General features: G+C 40.5%; 1 pseudogene; it reads left to right on the forward strand.

The window, feature by feature from the left end:
• The first annotated feature begins 1115 nt into the window (after positions 1-1115).
• LOC147633010 (antifungal protein ginkbilobin-like protein pseudogene) lies at positions 1116-1514 on the forward strand (annotated as a pseudogene).
• The last annotated feature ends 12354 nt before the right edge of the window (positions 1515-13868 follow it).

The raw sequence follows: 13868 nt of genomic DNA on the forward strand, positions 1-13868 counted from the left end.
TTACACTTTCAACTACTCCATTTACAATTAACACGAAATGTAACCTTGGAATAATACAACTTAAAATGCAACTTGGCATTACACCCATGGTCCTAAAAATCAATATAGGGGCAGTATAACTCAAAATGCAATGCAACTTGCCATTTCAACCATGCTCCTAAAAATAAGTAGGTTGATGCTAGAAGATCATTCTCTAATAGTGTTGTTTTATGGTTGTGTATGAACCTTTGATACATTCTTGAGATGTAAAGACCCTTGGCACCCAGCAAGATAGAGTAGGTTGAGGTCAACATAGAACTATATACAAATTAGAGTTTGAACACTAGAAACTGATTGGTCACAAAGGAAATAACATTGCCTTGTTAAAATAGTATGTGAGTTCCTACTCATGGAATTATATTATGGCATTGTCATATGCAAGAATCTTCTTGAAAGAATCATTTGCAAGTGAGGAAAGTTCAAAGCGCCTTTGTGTCACAAAGATTGGGTTAGTTGTTTGGAAGTTGTTGGAATAGCCTTAGAGTTGTTGACTAACCAACCGCCCTAGGAATGAAAGGATGTAGATCTGTTTCAACGGAGGATGCTTAAGGATGTAGATCTGTTTCAACGGAGGATGATTAGTTATAAATCCATTGGCTTTTTGTTGGAGTCACTTTTGTGTAAATCCATTGTTGGAGTCACTGTTGTGTAAAAGGGGATCTGGGACGTTCCAATGAACTAAAAGTTGCGGCTAGTCTTGGCTCTCCTTGTTGGGGGCATGGGCGTCAACGGCTCATGATTACTACACGCAGAGTCTGGTAGAAAGCCTAATTTGAATAAAGTAGTTACGCGTGTTTGAGGAGTTTCAAGCCGAGACAAACCGCACTCGCCGACCCCCCTTCGATCACAAACACGTGCGCATGTGACAGCCACCATTGCCATTGCCTACTATGACCATAAATATTGAGCCATTGCCATGGCCGTGAACTGAGCTCACTGGGCCTGCTATTCTCTCTCACAAATTTGTGTAGATTGAAGTGATAAACTAGGGCTCATAGTCTGTCTGTCTCTCTCTCTCTCTCTCTCTCTCTCTCTCTCACACACACACACACACAGAGTGTCAATCGCAGCCCACAATGAAGCGCGCCGTTCTAATCGCAGCTTTTCTAGTAGTTATGTACTGCAACTTGCTCCCTGCTGCTACAAGTGCAACCAACACTTCTGTTGTGTCAGCAGCTTGCGACAAGCTTGGCATCCCGCAGGGCAGTGCCTTCTGGAGCCACCTGGGCTTTCTATTTACCCGGCTGGTGGAGAACACCCCCTACACGGAGGGCTACTCCTTCAAGACCCGCACGGGCGGTGGCGACGATCCCGCCTTCGGCGAGGCCTGCTGCAAAGCTTCCTGCTCGCCTTCGCAATGCGACGAATGCCTTCGGCAGCTCTCTAGCGACATATGGCGAATCTGCAACAGTGCTCTCGGAGCCCGCGTTGAGTACCCTGATTGCTGGATCCACTATGAATGCTACAACTTCTAAGGGACCCTTAGAGATCAGGTCGCTGCTCTATAGTATTAGAAAGTTCGCCATGATATTCTCTCTCGCACACACATTTATTATCGTCATAATCCACCACTGTTGGTGTTCTAGCTTAATGCATACGAGATATTGTTGTTCTATAGATATGTCACCTTGGGTCTTGAACCTCAAGGTCCTATACTTTATGGAATAAACACTTGGAATTGAACACACAAAATGTGATGGCATGGGAAAATGTTTATTTCCTACTTGGCTTTGTTCTTTTGGTAATTCGAAAGCTTGAAACTAGTGCATTAAGAGAATTGTTTGTTGTCCTCACAAGAAAGGAGCAACACCCTCGGAAAAGCAGAAACTCAGCATGCAAAATGATAGCCTACCAAATTACTTTAATTCGCAAACTTGGCAAGGTCATCTCTAGATGCGAATAATGTTTTGTTCTTTTCATTGAATTGCCTTATAATACTTGATTTAAACCGAAAGGATTTCTAATGATGTGTTTAAGAAGCTCCATAGCATTAAACATTCCAAAATCGTGCGTGGGGCACAAAATGCATGAAGTTTTATAGATAAATATTACGATGCTTTTGAGTAATATCGAGTCAATGAACATATCAAAAGCATACAAAGGATGAAAGCTTAATGAAAACGAGAATGACCTCATTTTTCCACGTCTATAGTCGATTAAATGACAAATATGAAAAGTTTTTATGGGAGCTTAATTCTTCTTCTAATATCATAACACGAGAGAGAGAGAGAGAGAGAGAGAGAGAGAGAGAGAGAGAGAGAGAGAGAGAACACAAAATGAGTAATGCATGTACCTTCACAAATAAAGACTTATCTGGCACTTGCACATAGTGCTTCACAACATTGAACCTTACATGTGTATGTTTTACACCTACTAAAGTTACTTCTTGAAATGCCATTGAAGAGTTTGATATTTATACTCTTAATGGCATACATATGTACAGTGGTCCTAGATATCCAAGAAAACAATATACAAAAGTTTTAAATGTGTGAGTCCATACTTTTAGTGTTTCATGCATGGCAATACCACATAAGTGTTTTTTTAATGAATACATCAAATGAATGATATCGTCTATTAATGAAAAACATATGGCATTTTTTTGAGAATATATATTGCAAATTTTAGAGCATTTTTTTCTAAGGAAATCTTTTAGGAAATGCCAAATTAAAATATTCGGTATTTCCAAAAGTTTTTTTTTCTAGTAGGGATATTTAAAGAGAATTTGGAAAACTCTTTACTCAAGAGGAAAGGTTTTTCCAAAATGACAGAAAAATGTGGCTTTAAAAAAAAGAGAACATTAACAGCCTAAGAGGTGGGATATGAATACTCATAGTCTTCTCATAAAACAAAATAAAATGCATACTTTCAGAATTCTAAATACGATCAGAGATTCAAATTGTCAAATGATCATGTTTATAAAATAAAAAAATCTATGCTAGAGAAAAAGGTCTATAGCTAAGTCATGGATAAAAATTGTACTATCATAATTGAATTTAAGTACTCTACATCCATGTTTACACCATCACTATCTTGAACATGATGCATCACTTGCATCCTAGGATGATTTAGATCTATAAAGCATATTTCTTTGATCTATCCATAAGATCACATTGAGTCTATCACATTGTATGTACTTTTGGTTACACCACCAGAAAATTATATTTTAAACTATAACACATCGAGGGAATAACAACGTTTATTTTGTCAGGATGTCGGGGATTCTATTCGTTGCACCGCAGCAAAATTTCACTGCTCAGGAGTGCTTCTAGCAACAAAATTTCGCTGCTCCACAATGCTTATAGTAGCAAAATTTCACTACTATGGGCCGCGCCTATATCAGTGAAATTTCACTGTTGTATAGTGAAATTACGCTGCTATTTTTTCACTGCATGAAATTCTAAAGAGTTGTTGGATGCTGAATTTTAGAAACACGTTACATTTAAAAAATATCCATTAGAACCCTTGGCGCCACGTTTCGAGCAAAAATAAAAGATAATTGAAAACTTTTGAGAAGCGAAACAATGTCAAGATCATGAATCTATCCCATCTTGTAATAAATCCATATGTGTTGCTTCATCAATGTCTATATCTAATGGAAGCTCAATAAATCCATATGTGTTGCTTCATCAATGTCTATATCTAATGGAAGCTCAATGAAAAGATGGGGTTCCATATCAATATCAATATCACTATCATGATCCAATGAAGCACTATCAACGATTGATAGGTGACTCATCATCTTCATCGGATTGATGTTCCTCATGCTCTTGATCGGCTCCCTCCAAAATGTTTTCTTCATTGTCTTCTTCCAATGAGCCGATTTGAGGTAGTACTTGCACCTCATCCAGAGATTCGGCGTCCATATCTTAATCTTGAAAGATATGTTTTGATCAAGGGGAAACTTGTATAACATATCACCACTTTGGATCGATTCGATCCGCGTGAAACACAACCTAATATCACAAAGCAAAGGGGTTACACTTTTATTATACTACATCAAGATTTAATTTGGGATTGGTTGGATTACTAACTCGTTGACATTCAGTGAAGTAGTACGAAAGTATCTTTCTCATCATTCCAAAACTTGGTGGAATCAATTTGAAAGAACCAATTGGATCGGCGTGAAACACAACCTAATATCACAAAGCAAAGGGGTTACACTTTTATTATACTACATCAAGATTTAATTTGGGATTGGTTGGGTTACTAGCATGTTGACAGTCAGTAAGGTAGTACGAAAGTATCTTTCTCATCATTCCAAAACTTGGTGAAATCAGTTTGAAAGAACCGATTTGGATGTTTCTTCACGATTGCTTGAGCACCTCTATATATCACCTTGAACCATTTGACATCAAAGATGAATAGAACAAATGCTCTAAATCCAACCTCAAGAATATCGTGAATAGTTCCACAATACTTAAGATTGTCCTCTATAACATTGGTATCATGTCTACTAGCTCGACTGTCTTGCTCATCAAAAGTTGCCACATCACACTACATCAAATGTGTTTCTTTTAAAATCCGCACACTCCGTGCGAAAGTGCCTTCCCTCTGACCATATTGCATTATATAGTTTGTACTAATATTGAACAAAACATGACATTTAGTATAGTGCATTAAACAAGGCATATACGTGAGAATTTGATAGAGATGAAGAATGTACTTACTTGAGGTTCACATCCTCTTGGATACTCATGCTCTTCTCTTTTGATCATCTCTCCATTTTTCCATGCCATCGTTATTGCCATACAAAGCCATTCTATATTGATCACATTTGGTAGAGGTTCCAAGTTAGGCGGGAATGGCAAGCATCTATTTGCTCTTCTAAAAGCTATTCTCTCGTCCATTCATCTATTGATTGCATCGTTATATCTCCCAATCCACTTCTCCATGATGGGGCTGTTTAGAATGTAGAATGTATTCACCTTGTGGCATAATGCTTCATCGAGTTTTCCTTGCTTCACAATCGTGGAAGGATCTATACGAGGTAGATGTTTTGAGATTTACACAAGAGACTCTTTAAGTCCTTTAAGGTTTTCATGAACCTTTCAAGGAAAAAGATCCATCGAACATGAACAACACCACACAATGCCACTTCATTAACCAAATGGACCACAAGATGCAATTGGCTAGTGAGAATTGTTCTACTGAGAAAAGTTATCCTCAATCATACACACTCCCTCAATAGCATTGAGATGATCCATATCAATGGATGTAGGATCCATCTCCTTTAAGGATATGTACCTACATACATAGCAATCGTGTGTGCTATTTACCAATACATAACTTGTGAGTGAATGAGAATACCAAATAAGCAATATAACTTAGGGAATTGAAGAGAATCATTTTGTGTAATCCATACCTAGCATAGAGAGCGCATAGAAATAATATGTCAAAATATTAGTAAGGAGAGTATATAGAACATGAAACATTTTCTATTTGAGAGAATAGAATGAGGTAGTCTTACCAAAGAAGATTTGTGACACTTGCATCACTCCATCCATAAGCTGTTTGCAAGTTCAATAGCTCCAAGTTTGCTCGCAATGTGGAGTATGAACATCCCTCATACAAAGGGGTGCTTATGCATAGCCTATACATACCCTATGCATAGTTGTTATGCATAGGGTATGCATACCCTATGTATAGTTCTTATGCATAGTCTATGCATAGTGCTAATGAACTAATATTTTAATTTATTATGATCATTTTTTGTAGGTATATTCAAGAAAACGTGCCAAGGGTTCCGCTACGCAATGGTTCATACGGATTCGGCTAGAAGAGGTAAGCCCTCTTTTTCCATTCTTTATTTATGCTTCTTCTCTTTTGTGTTTTTGTACCCTTGGCTACCAAGGATTAGGTTTAGGTCAAAAGCCTATGGCCCCTATGCATAGGCTATGCATGGACTATGCATAAGCTATGCATAGGCTATGCATAAGGGTATGCATAAGCTATGTATAAGGGTGTGCATGGGCTATGCATAAGCTATGCATAGGGTATCCATAGACTATGCACATGCTTATGCATAGAGATATGGGGCATTGTTATATGCCATCTAGAATGCGACATTTTAAGTTAGGAGTGGTTATCCGCGAGTAGGTAGTTATAGTGGAGGGGGAGACAATCTTCTCACTATCCTTCTCTTGTAAAAGAGGAGTTTCCTTTGGCTTTAATAGTGGGGAGCATGTAGAAATCCCTCAGAAGCTATCATCCGAAAGTGGCACTTCCACCCTACTTGTCTGAGTAGTATTGTAGGAGGTCTTAACAATTTTCTAATATTACATGTTGCCTTTATTGTCTAAGCTTTGTGTTTTTGTTTTTTCTTGGTTGGCTTGACATTGTTGAGGTAAGCTCTCTTATTCATTCAACCTCATGTTTATTTCACCCTTGGGTGCCGGGTTTAGGGTTTAGACTTATGCATAGAGATATCACTACAAGGGATCGGGCTCATACCTGCGCTCCTAGTCACGAAAAATGACTTGTGGAAAAAAAGTAGTGGGCCCGTGTATCATCGCGGCCAGAGACATGCGTGTAAAAGCGCATGTATAGACGCAGTCAGACGCGCTGATACGAGGGCTTATACACGCATTTTGTCAGTTTAGCTGCGATTATACACGCGCATGTCACAGAGTATCCGCGTATATACACGCGACTTTTACAAAGTTGATGCGTCTATACACGCGAACAAAGAGCAAAAAAAAAATCCAGAGAGTGCGATTTGGTACCTAAATGCTGTTCCAGCATTCCAGCACCTAATAGCACTCTCTGGATTTTTTTTTGGTGCATTGCACCATCCACGAGGAAGATTTAGTGCATTGTCAATACACGATTCAAGAACGACATGAATGCATACATTGTCAATACACGATTCAAGACAGACATGAATGCAATACTATCAATTCACGATTCAATATTACTATCAAAATTTTATGTGTACACATATATACAAGGGATCCACATATCGAAGTAGCCCATGGCTTTAATTATAAACAAATATATACAAAATCAAATTGGTTTGTCTAAAAAAGCCCATGGCTTCAGTTACAAAAATATATATACAACCAAATCCTCAATATGGAATGTGATACTATAAGTCCGAGTACTACTCAGACCCAGATGATGACCCGCTGCTCCCTCCATGATTAGATGAGCTCACATCGGTATACATGTCTGATGAGTAGTGCTCATGTCTAGCAGGAGCAGTGGAGGTGAGTGGATCATCAGTGCAGGAGCATCAGTAGGCAGGTGCAGTAACAGCTTGTGCCTGTTCAAGTAATATATCGTATATAAGTATATATATATATAATTCAAAAAACCAAAATCATTCGTTTAGAGTTTTCAAGTATCTGTCGATCGTATGGTCTCATGGCCATCTCAAACTGCACGTCCATAATACGTCCCTCGGTTCTGAAGAGGGCCCACATGTCACGTCTGCTATGCCAGCGAGCATACCCAGTATTGTGGGCTATGGGCTTCCTCCCCATAACCCGTCTCGCTGTAACATAATCAACACAATTTGTAAGATTAAAACAATCATAGAATCAATGAATTAAGTAAACAATCAAATAAAGTGGCAAGATACTTACGAACTCTACCTCCCATGACTTGATGCCGCCAAATCCGAAATGCGAAGATCCAATGGTCTCCATATAGATCCATCGTGCCTCCACATGCTGCCTGCTCTTCACACCACCCTCTACTCGTTTCTTTGCCTCCTTCCACTCACATTTGTGCGCAGTGCTAGGTTTCTCGGTAGGATAGCCACCCGCAGCTACATTTAGCCCATCATCGTATGCGAGTTTCTTTAGGTGAGATCTTTTATTACTTAAGATCTCCCTTATTCGTGTCCTTCCCCATACATCCGAGAATGTCTCATGTGGGGGATTAGGGTACCAACTATGTACAGCATCTATCACCTCCCTAACTAATCGGCTATTTTGATCTTTAAGTTTAATAAAACAATTTCTGTACAAGTTTGAAACTACCCCATGCATGTACTCCATTACCTCTTTCCCCCTCGCATCCATCACTACCCCGCCCCTATCCATCACATCATAGTAAATCACTCCCTCCACCTCTCTGACCTCCTCATCATCCTCACTGTCTCCTCTAACTCTTCTCCCTCTATCTCCTCTCTCACCGCGTGCCCTACTACCTCCCCCACCAAAGCACCCGCCGCATCCTCCACTCCCACTCTTTTTACTATGGCGTTTGCTCTACTCTGTACTGTGGGTGGAGTCACGACTGGGGGATTGTGTACGTGACTGTGTACGTGACTATGGCTGTGAGGGAGTACGTGATGGTAGTTGTGAGCCTTGATGTGACGGTGCTTGGGAGGGTGTGCGTGAGTGTGTCTGGGACGGGGTATGTCTCCTCGGTGGGCGTGGAAGAGGAGAAGTTGCATGCCGTCTCGCCGAACTCGCAGGCATAGACGGCAGTGGAGTGACATGGATACTCGGGGGCGGGGTGACCATACCAGGGAATCCAGGAGGGGGATGGGCATACATGTACTCTGTAAGCTCAATTGGACCAGGATGGCGCCTAAAATGATTTAGCATCTCCATCATCCAAGTGCCGTACGCAAATGGATCAGATGAAGAACCTGGATCCATGAAGAATTTGCAAAAATAAAAGTATATACATGAAGAATCTGCTTTGGATGACCAAACATGCAAGCTGGACAAGAGGACAAGCAAGACACGCAAGCATGGGTGAACTTTAAGGACTGTTGAAGCTGTGGCTTCAACAAGATTTCCACAAACACACACAAGAGACTCTCATTGGAGCATTCCTCAGAGAGACGAGAAAGAGAGAGAGAGACAAAATTGAAAACTGAAACTGATAACTGATTCTTGATTTCTCACACCCACACTTGCTTGCTTGCTTCCAGGATTACAATTAGGCTATGCCTTTTAAAAAGACTCCTAGGTGACTCTTCATATTCAAAATGACTCTTGACCTTTCGATTCCTAAGTAACTATTCAAATCCTAACAGACTCTTCAAATCCCAACCTAAATGACACTTCTGATGATAACTTGAATGACACTTTTGATGACAACTCAAATGACAATTCTGATGACAGTTTTATGACACTTTTCTACACCCTTATACACTGGCACGCACGAGGGAATATTTGCGTGGCACGCACGAGGGAACATTTGCGTAGCAATTGAGAACCCACAAATTCCCTTAAGAGAGGTCAAATGCCTTTTCCCAGGGTTTACATTGAATTTTGAGACAATAATTGAAAATCTCTCTTGGCATTGATTCACCAAAAGACTCCTCCATCAGCTTTTCGAAGATTCGTGCTTCTTGCCGGCTTCGCGTTGCTAGGTAGTACATCCAATCTTCTCTTTATCGGTATGCCTCCTTTGGAACACTCCATCCTTGCAAAAAGTCATCTTCTTGAATCCGCTTCAAAAAGCTTCTCTTGATGTCAACACTTTGAAAGACTCCATCTTCATCAACTCCTCACACTGATTTTCTTTGCACGACTCCCTTGAATGCATTAAAACTCTCCTTAACCGATTGCAATAGGTCCTCATCTGTAACTTCACCATTACCGCACATGAACAGCCTCCTGAATTGCTACCATAAAAACAGCCATACGAAATTAGAAAAGAAAACGCGCCTCTGATGATTCACCCTTCTGCAACATCTGTATCTCCTCCATTTTGAAATCTAGCAACGTGAACCCGCTCCGGTGTAACCATAGCATATGGCATGAAAAGAAATGAAGCTTCTGCTGCATATACAGTCGAACCATTGACAAAAAATAATGTGCATATGAAATTATCGATGGTGGCCTTTATTAAGACAAAAAATATTGATTACTTCTGGCATCCGCCCTTTTGCAAAATATTCTCACATTCGGCTGCACCAGTGCTCCTCTCTTGACGCCTGATGCAACCCCTTTGAGCCGTGTATTCTGAACCGCCGCCATGAGCGCCAAACTGCCCACCTTGAATGAACTTTGAACAGCAAAAGAAATCGCTTCCTCCTTGGAATTAGCCAAATTGCTCACAGAAAATAGTACGATGATTGAGCCTTGCAATTGCCATCTCCACACAGCAACGCTATCTGCATAGGTGCTGAAATCAGCTAGCCAAACTGCTTCCCTGGTTAATGGATTCGCCCTGGTGTCGCTGAATAAAGAATTCCTGATTGAATTGCAGCATTCAAGAACCTCCTGACTACTATGATTTGCGCCTTTGGCTTGGCGCCATCCACACCAACCTTCCTGACGCCTTCTGCAATCAGCCATGTGTATGCTTCACTGCTTCTGCTTGCTAACCTCCGCCAGCAAGAGACAGGATACCCACCGTGTTGATCGCCAACTGTTGAAGCTGTGGCTTCAACAAGATTTCCACAAACACACACAAGAGACTCTCATTGGAGCATTCCTCAGAGAGATGAGAAAGAGAGAGAGACGAAATTGAAAACTGAAACTGATAAACTGATTCTTGATTTCTCACACCCACACTTACTTGCTTGCTTCCACGTGCTTTCTTCCACGATTACAAGAAGGCTATGTCTTTTAAAAAGACTCCTAGGTGACTCTTCATATTCAAAATGACTCTTTACCTTTCGATTCCTAAGTAACTATTCAAATCCTAACCGACTCTTCAAATCCCAACCTAAATGACACTTCTGATGACAACTTGAATGACACTTTTGATGACAACTCAGATGACAATTCTGATGACAATTTTATGACTCTATAAATGACACTTTTCTACACCCTTATACAAGGACAAACACAGTCGCGTGTAAAAACCTGTCCAAAAATGCGTGTATCTGCACGTGAACAATCTGTGCAAACAGGGTACACATAGACATACACGAGCTCGTACACGCGGCCTGCGCAAAAACGTTTTCAAACACGACAGACCACCAACAAGTCTTTCTTAAAAAGAAAGCCCAGACTATCACTATCGTTCACAAAAATACTGAAGCAGGCACGACGAGAGAAGGACGGAGACAATCGCATAAGGAAAAGAGACAATCCCATAAACAAATGGAAGGAAAGAAAGGACAAACTGACTCACCTCTGGAAAAGTGAGTCTTCTTTTTGGCTGGTTTCCTTCACCCGTGTCTGCTCCTTGCACTTGGCTTTAGTTCTCTGTGTTGCAGAGGGAAGATTTGGCGATGACGAAGGAGAGGAAAGATGGAGTTTGAAAATTGTTTTTGGAGAAGGCGGCAGGTTATGTGTTAGGTATAGACAGGTGGTCGCGTGTAGGAGCACGTGTATATGCGCATGTATAATAAACAGCCGCGTTCATACATGCAATTTTACACAGCTAGACGCGCTGTTACACGCGATTTAAAACAGTGAGACGCGCTATTACACGCGATCAACACAGGATATAGAGACTTTTTATACTTTCATTAAAAACTAATTATGATTATGTGTTTGCTCTTTTGTACATGGATGTCATCAACCTCTTCAAGCAATTCTGGTGAGGATGAGACAATGCATCATCGTAATCGCTTTGTGTGGTTGGGACAAAGTATCAAGTGTATGTGTAATCGATGTCAAGGATGCATTGTACGAGTGCGTCGAATTACCTTGAATCACATCTCCATGTATGGAGAATGGAATCAAACAGGTTTAGAGGTGAGTAGATATAAATTGATAGTATTCAAATGACTCATGGTGTCCAAGTTAATGGAGTTGTAATATATATGCTCTAATTGAAGCAGGATGCAGTACCACACCCTAACATGGTGCCCTACGCACGGCGAGAGCACGTAAAGCGTCGACGAGATGATGCTGGAGCTTCGGGATCTATTATCACAGATGAGTGGGAAAGGGATGACAATAGCCCTGCACCCCACAAAGTTGTGGAAGAGGGAGTGTTTGATGATATGGTGTGGTATCTTTTTAGGGATGATCCCAAAGGTATGGATGACGATGATATGGAACAAGAGCATCTTTACAAGGCTTCATCGACACCGATTTTTGAAGGGTGCACATTCTCTATTTTACGTGCTTCACTTGAACTACTCAATATACAAACAGTTTATGGATGGAGCAATGCAAGTCTTGACGCATTATTGAAGTAAGCATTCTAACTTGTAAATTTGAATTAGTGGTTAAGGGTTAAGGGTTTAGGATTTAGGGTTTAGGGCTAATTGATGATATTGGATGCAAGCTATTATCAAACATACTTCCAAAGGGGAATAGACTACCCACCTCAAGAGACATAGCGAGGCGTTATGTGACATCTCTTGGAGGATTGGATTATTCAACCTTCCACCATCAATGGTGGCGATCAAGAAGGGACATCTTATGTTATCCCTTCTAATTCCAGGGAAACATAAAGTCAAGCATATGGATGTTTATCTCGAACCGTTGATTGATGAGTTGGAGGAACTATGGAGAGGTGTTCTGGTGGTGGACATTAGTAGGCCTCCCTCCTCTCGACACTTCGACTTAAAAGCAGTGTTGATGTGGACAATGCGTGACTTTGTAGGACACAACGATTGTTCTGGTAAGAATTCTAATTACCTCCCTACTCTAATACTATTGGCTATATTAATTATAACTATTGACTTTATTATTCTAACTTTTATTTATATTTTAACAGGTTTGAAAACATCGGGTAAACATGCATGTCCTGTTTGTGGCCCTTCGTTTTTAGTACATGAGTATGCTGACGGTTTGTGTAAGACCATATTCGATAATCATCATCGTTTTATTCCGTCAGATCATCGTAAATATATTGCTAGTAAGACTAACATTCAATCAAAAAAATTCGTGCAAAAGATTAGAAGCGTATTTCGGAGTCTACAAATGTTCTTCCTCCAAATGGCATGAACAGGTATAGTAATGTTTTTTAATCTTGTTTTGTGTAGTCTCTAATTGGATTAAAGATCACATAGAGCAATCCCTTGTGTCGGCTACCATATTGGATCCATCTTAAGATCAACCATCTTCTTGATCCCATGCACATCTTCAAGAATGTGGGATCTGGTATGGAACATGTTATTGGTAAACGAGACAATGTTAGCATACGGGAGGACTTGCGGGTCGCAGGACGTATGCGTCAAGCTTGGCCCCACGAGAGGAGGGTGGGCACGTTCGTCTTCTGCTTGCACCATGGATTATATCAAAGAAAGAGGAGAAGCAAGTAAAGCAGGTCATCACCATTTTGCGTACTCCCACTGGATGCATGAGATCATTGAAGGGAGCCTTTACAACCACTAAGAAAAGAGGCGTTGAGCAACTATATGGGTTAAAGTCCCACGATTGGCACAAGATTCTCCAAGTAAGTGTTTTCCAAGTCTTGTACATTGAAATTAAATTTTGTAATGCCCTAAACCATATATACATGTGCTCTTATGTGCGCAATTCATACTACCTACTAGCATCGACCATTGTGCAAACAAGAGTTTGAAAAAATGTATTTATAAGATGGGCGAGCTTGTGAGGTATGTAAAACCCATGTCAGATGGGCAAGCTTGTGAGGTATGTAAAACCCTTGTCAGATCACCCTTCATTATACCTTGCAAAATGAACGTGCATGAGATCTAACGTACTATTCATTTATTTTTCAGATATGTTAATTCCAAAGCAATTGATCCAGCCACATTGGATGATGCGCGTGTTATGGCAGTGGAGGTGGTTTGTTTGGTAGAGGAGACTTTTTCGCGAACCATTCTCACAAGTCAACTATATCTCATTGTGCATTTAGTGGACGAAATTGCTTTATGTGGCACTGTGCATGCACGTTGGATGTTCTTCCTAGAGCGCTTCATGAAGACCTTAAAAGACTTTGTGAGGCAAAGTGCAAGGCCCGAAGGAAGCATGGCCGAGGGTTGGTTGATA

The sequence above is a fragment of the Cibotium barometz genome, chromosome 12, assembly GCF_041138505.1.
Source record: "Cibotium barometz isolate CiBa-2024 chromosome 12, ASM4113850v1, whole genome shotgun sequence".
In the NCBI taxonomy this organism is placed as follows: Eukaryota; Viridiplantae; Streptophyta; class Polypodiopsida; order Cyatheales; family Cibotiaceae; genus Cibotium; species Cibotium barometz.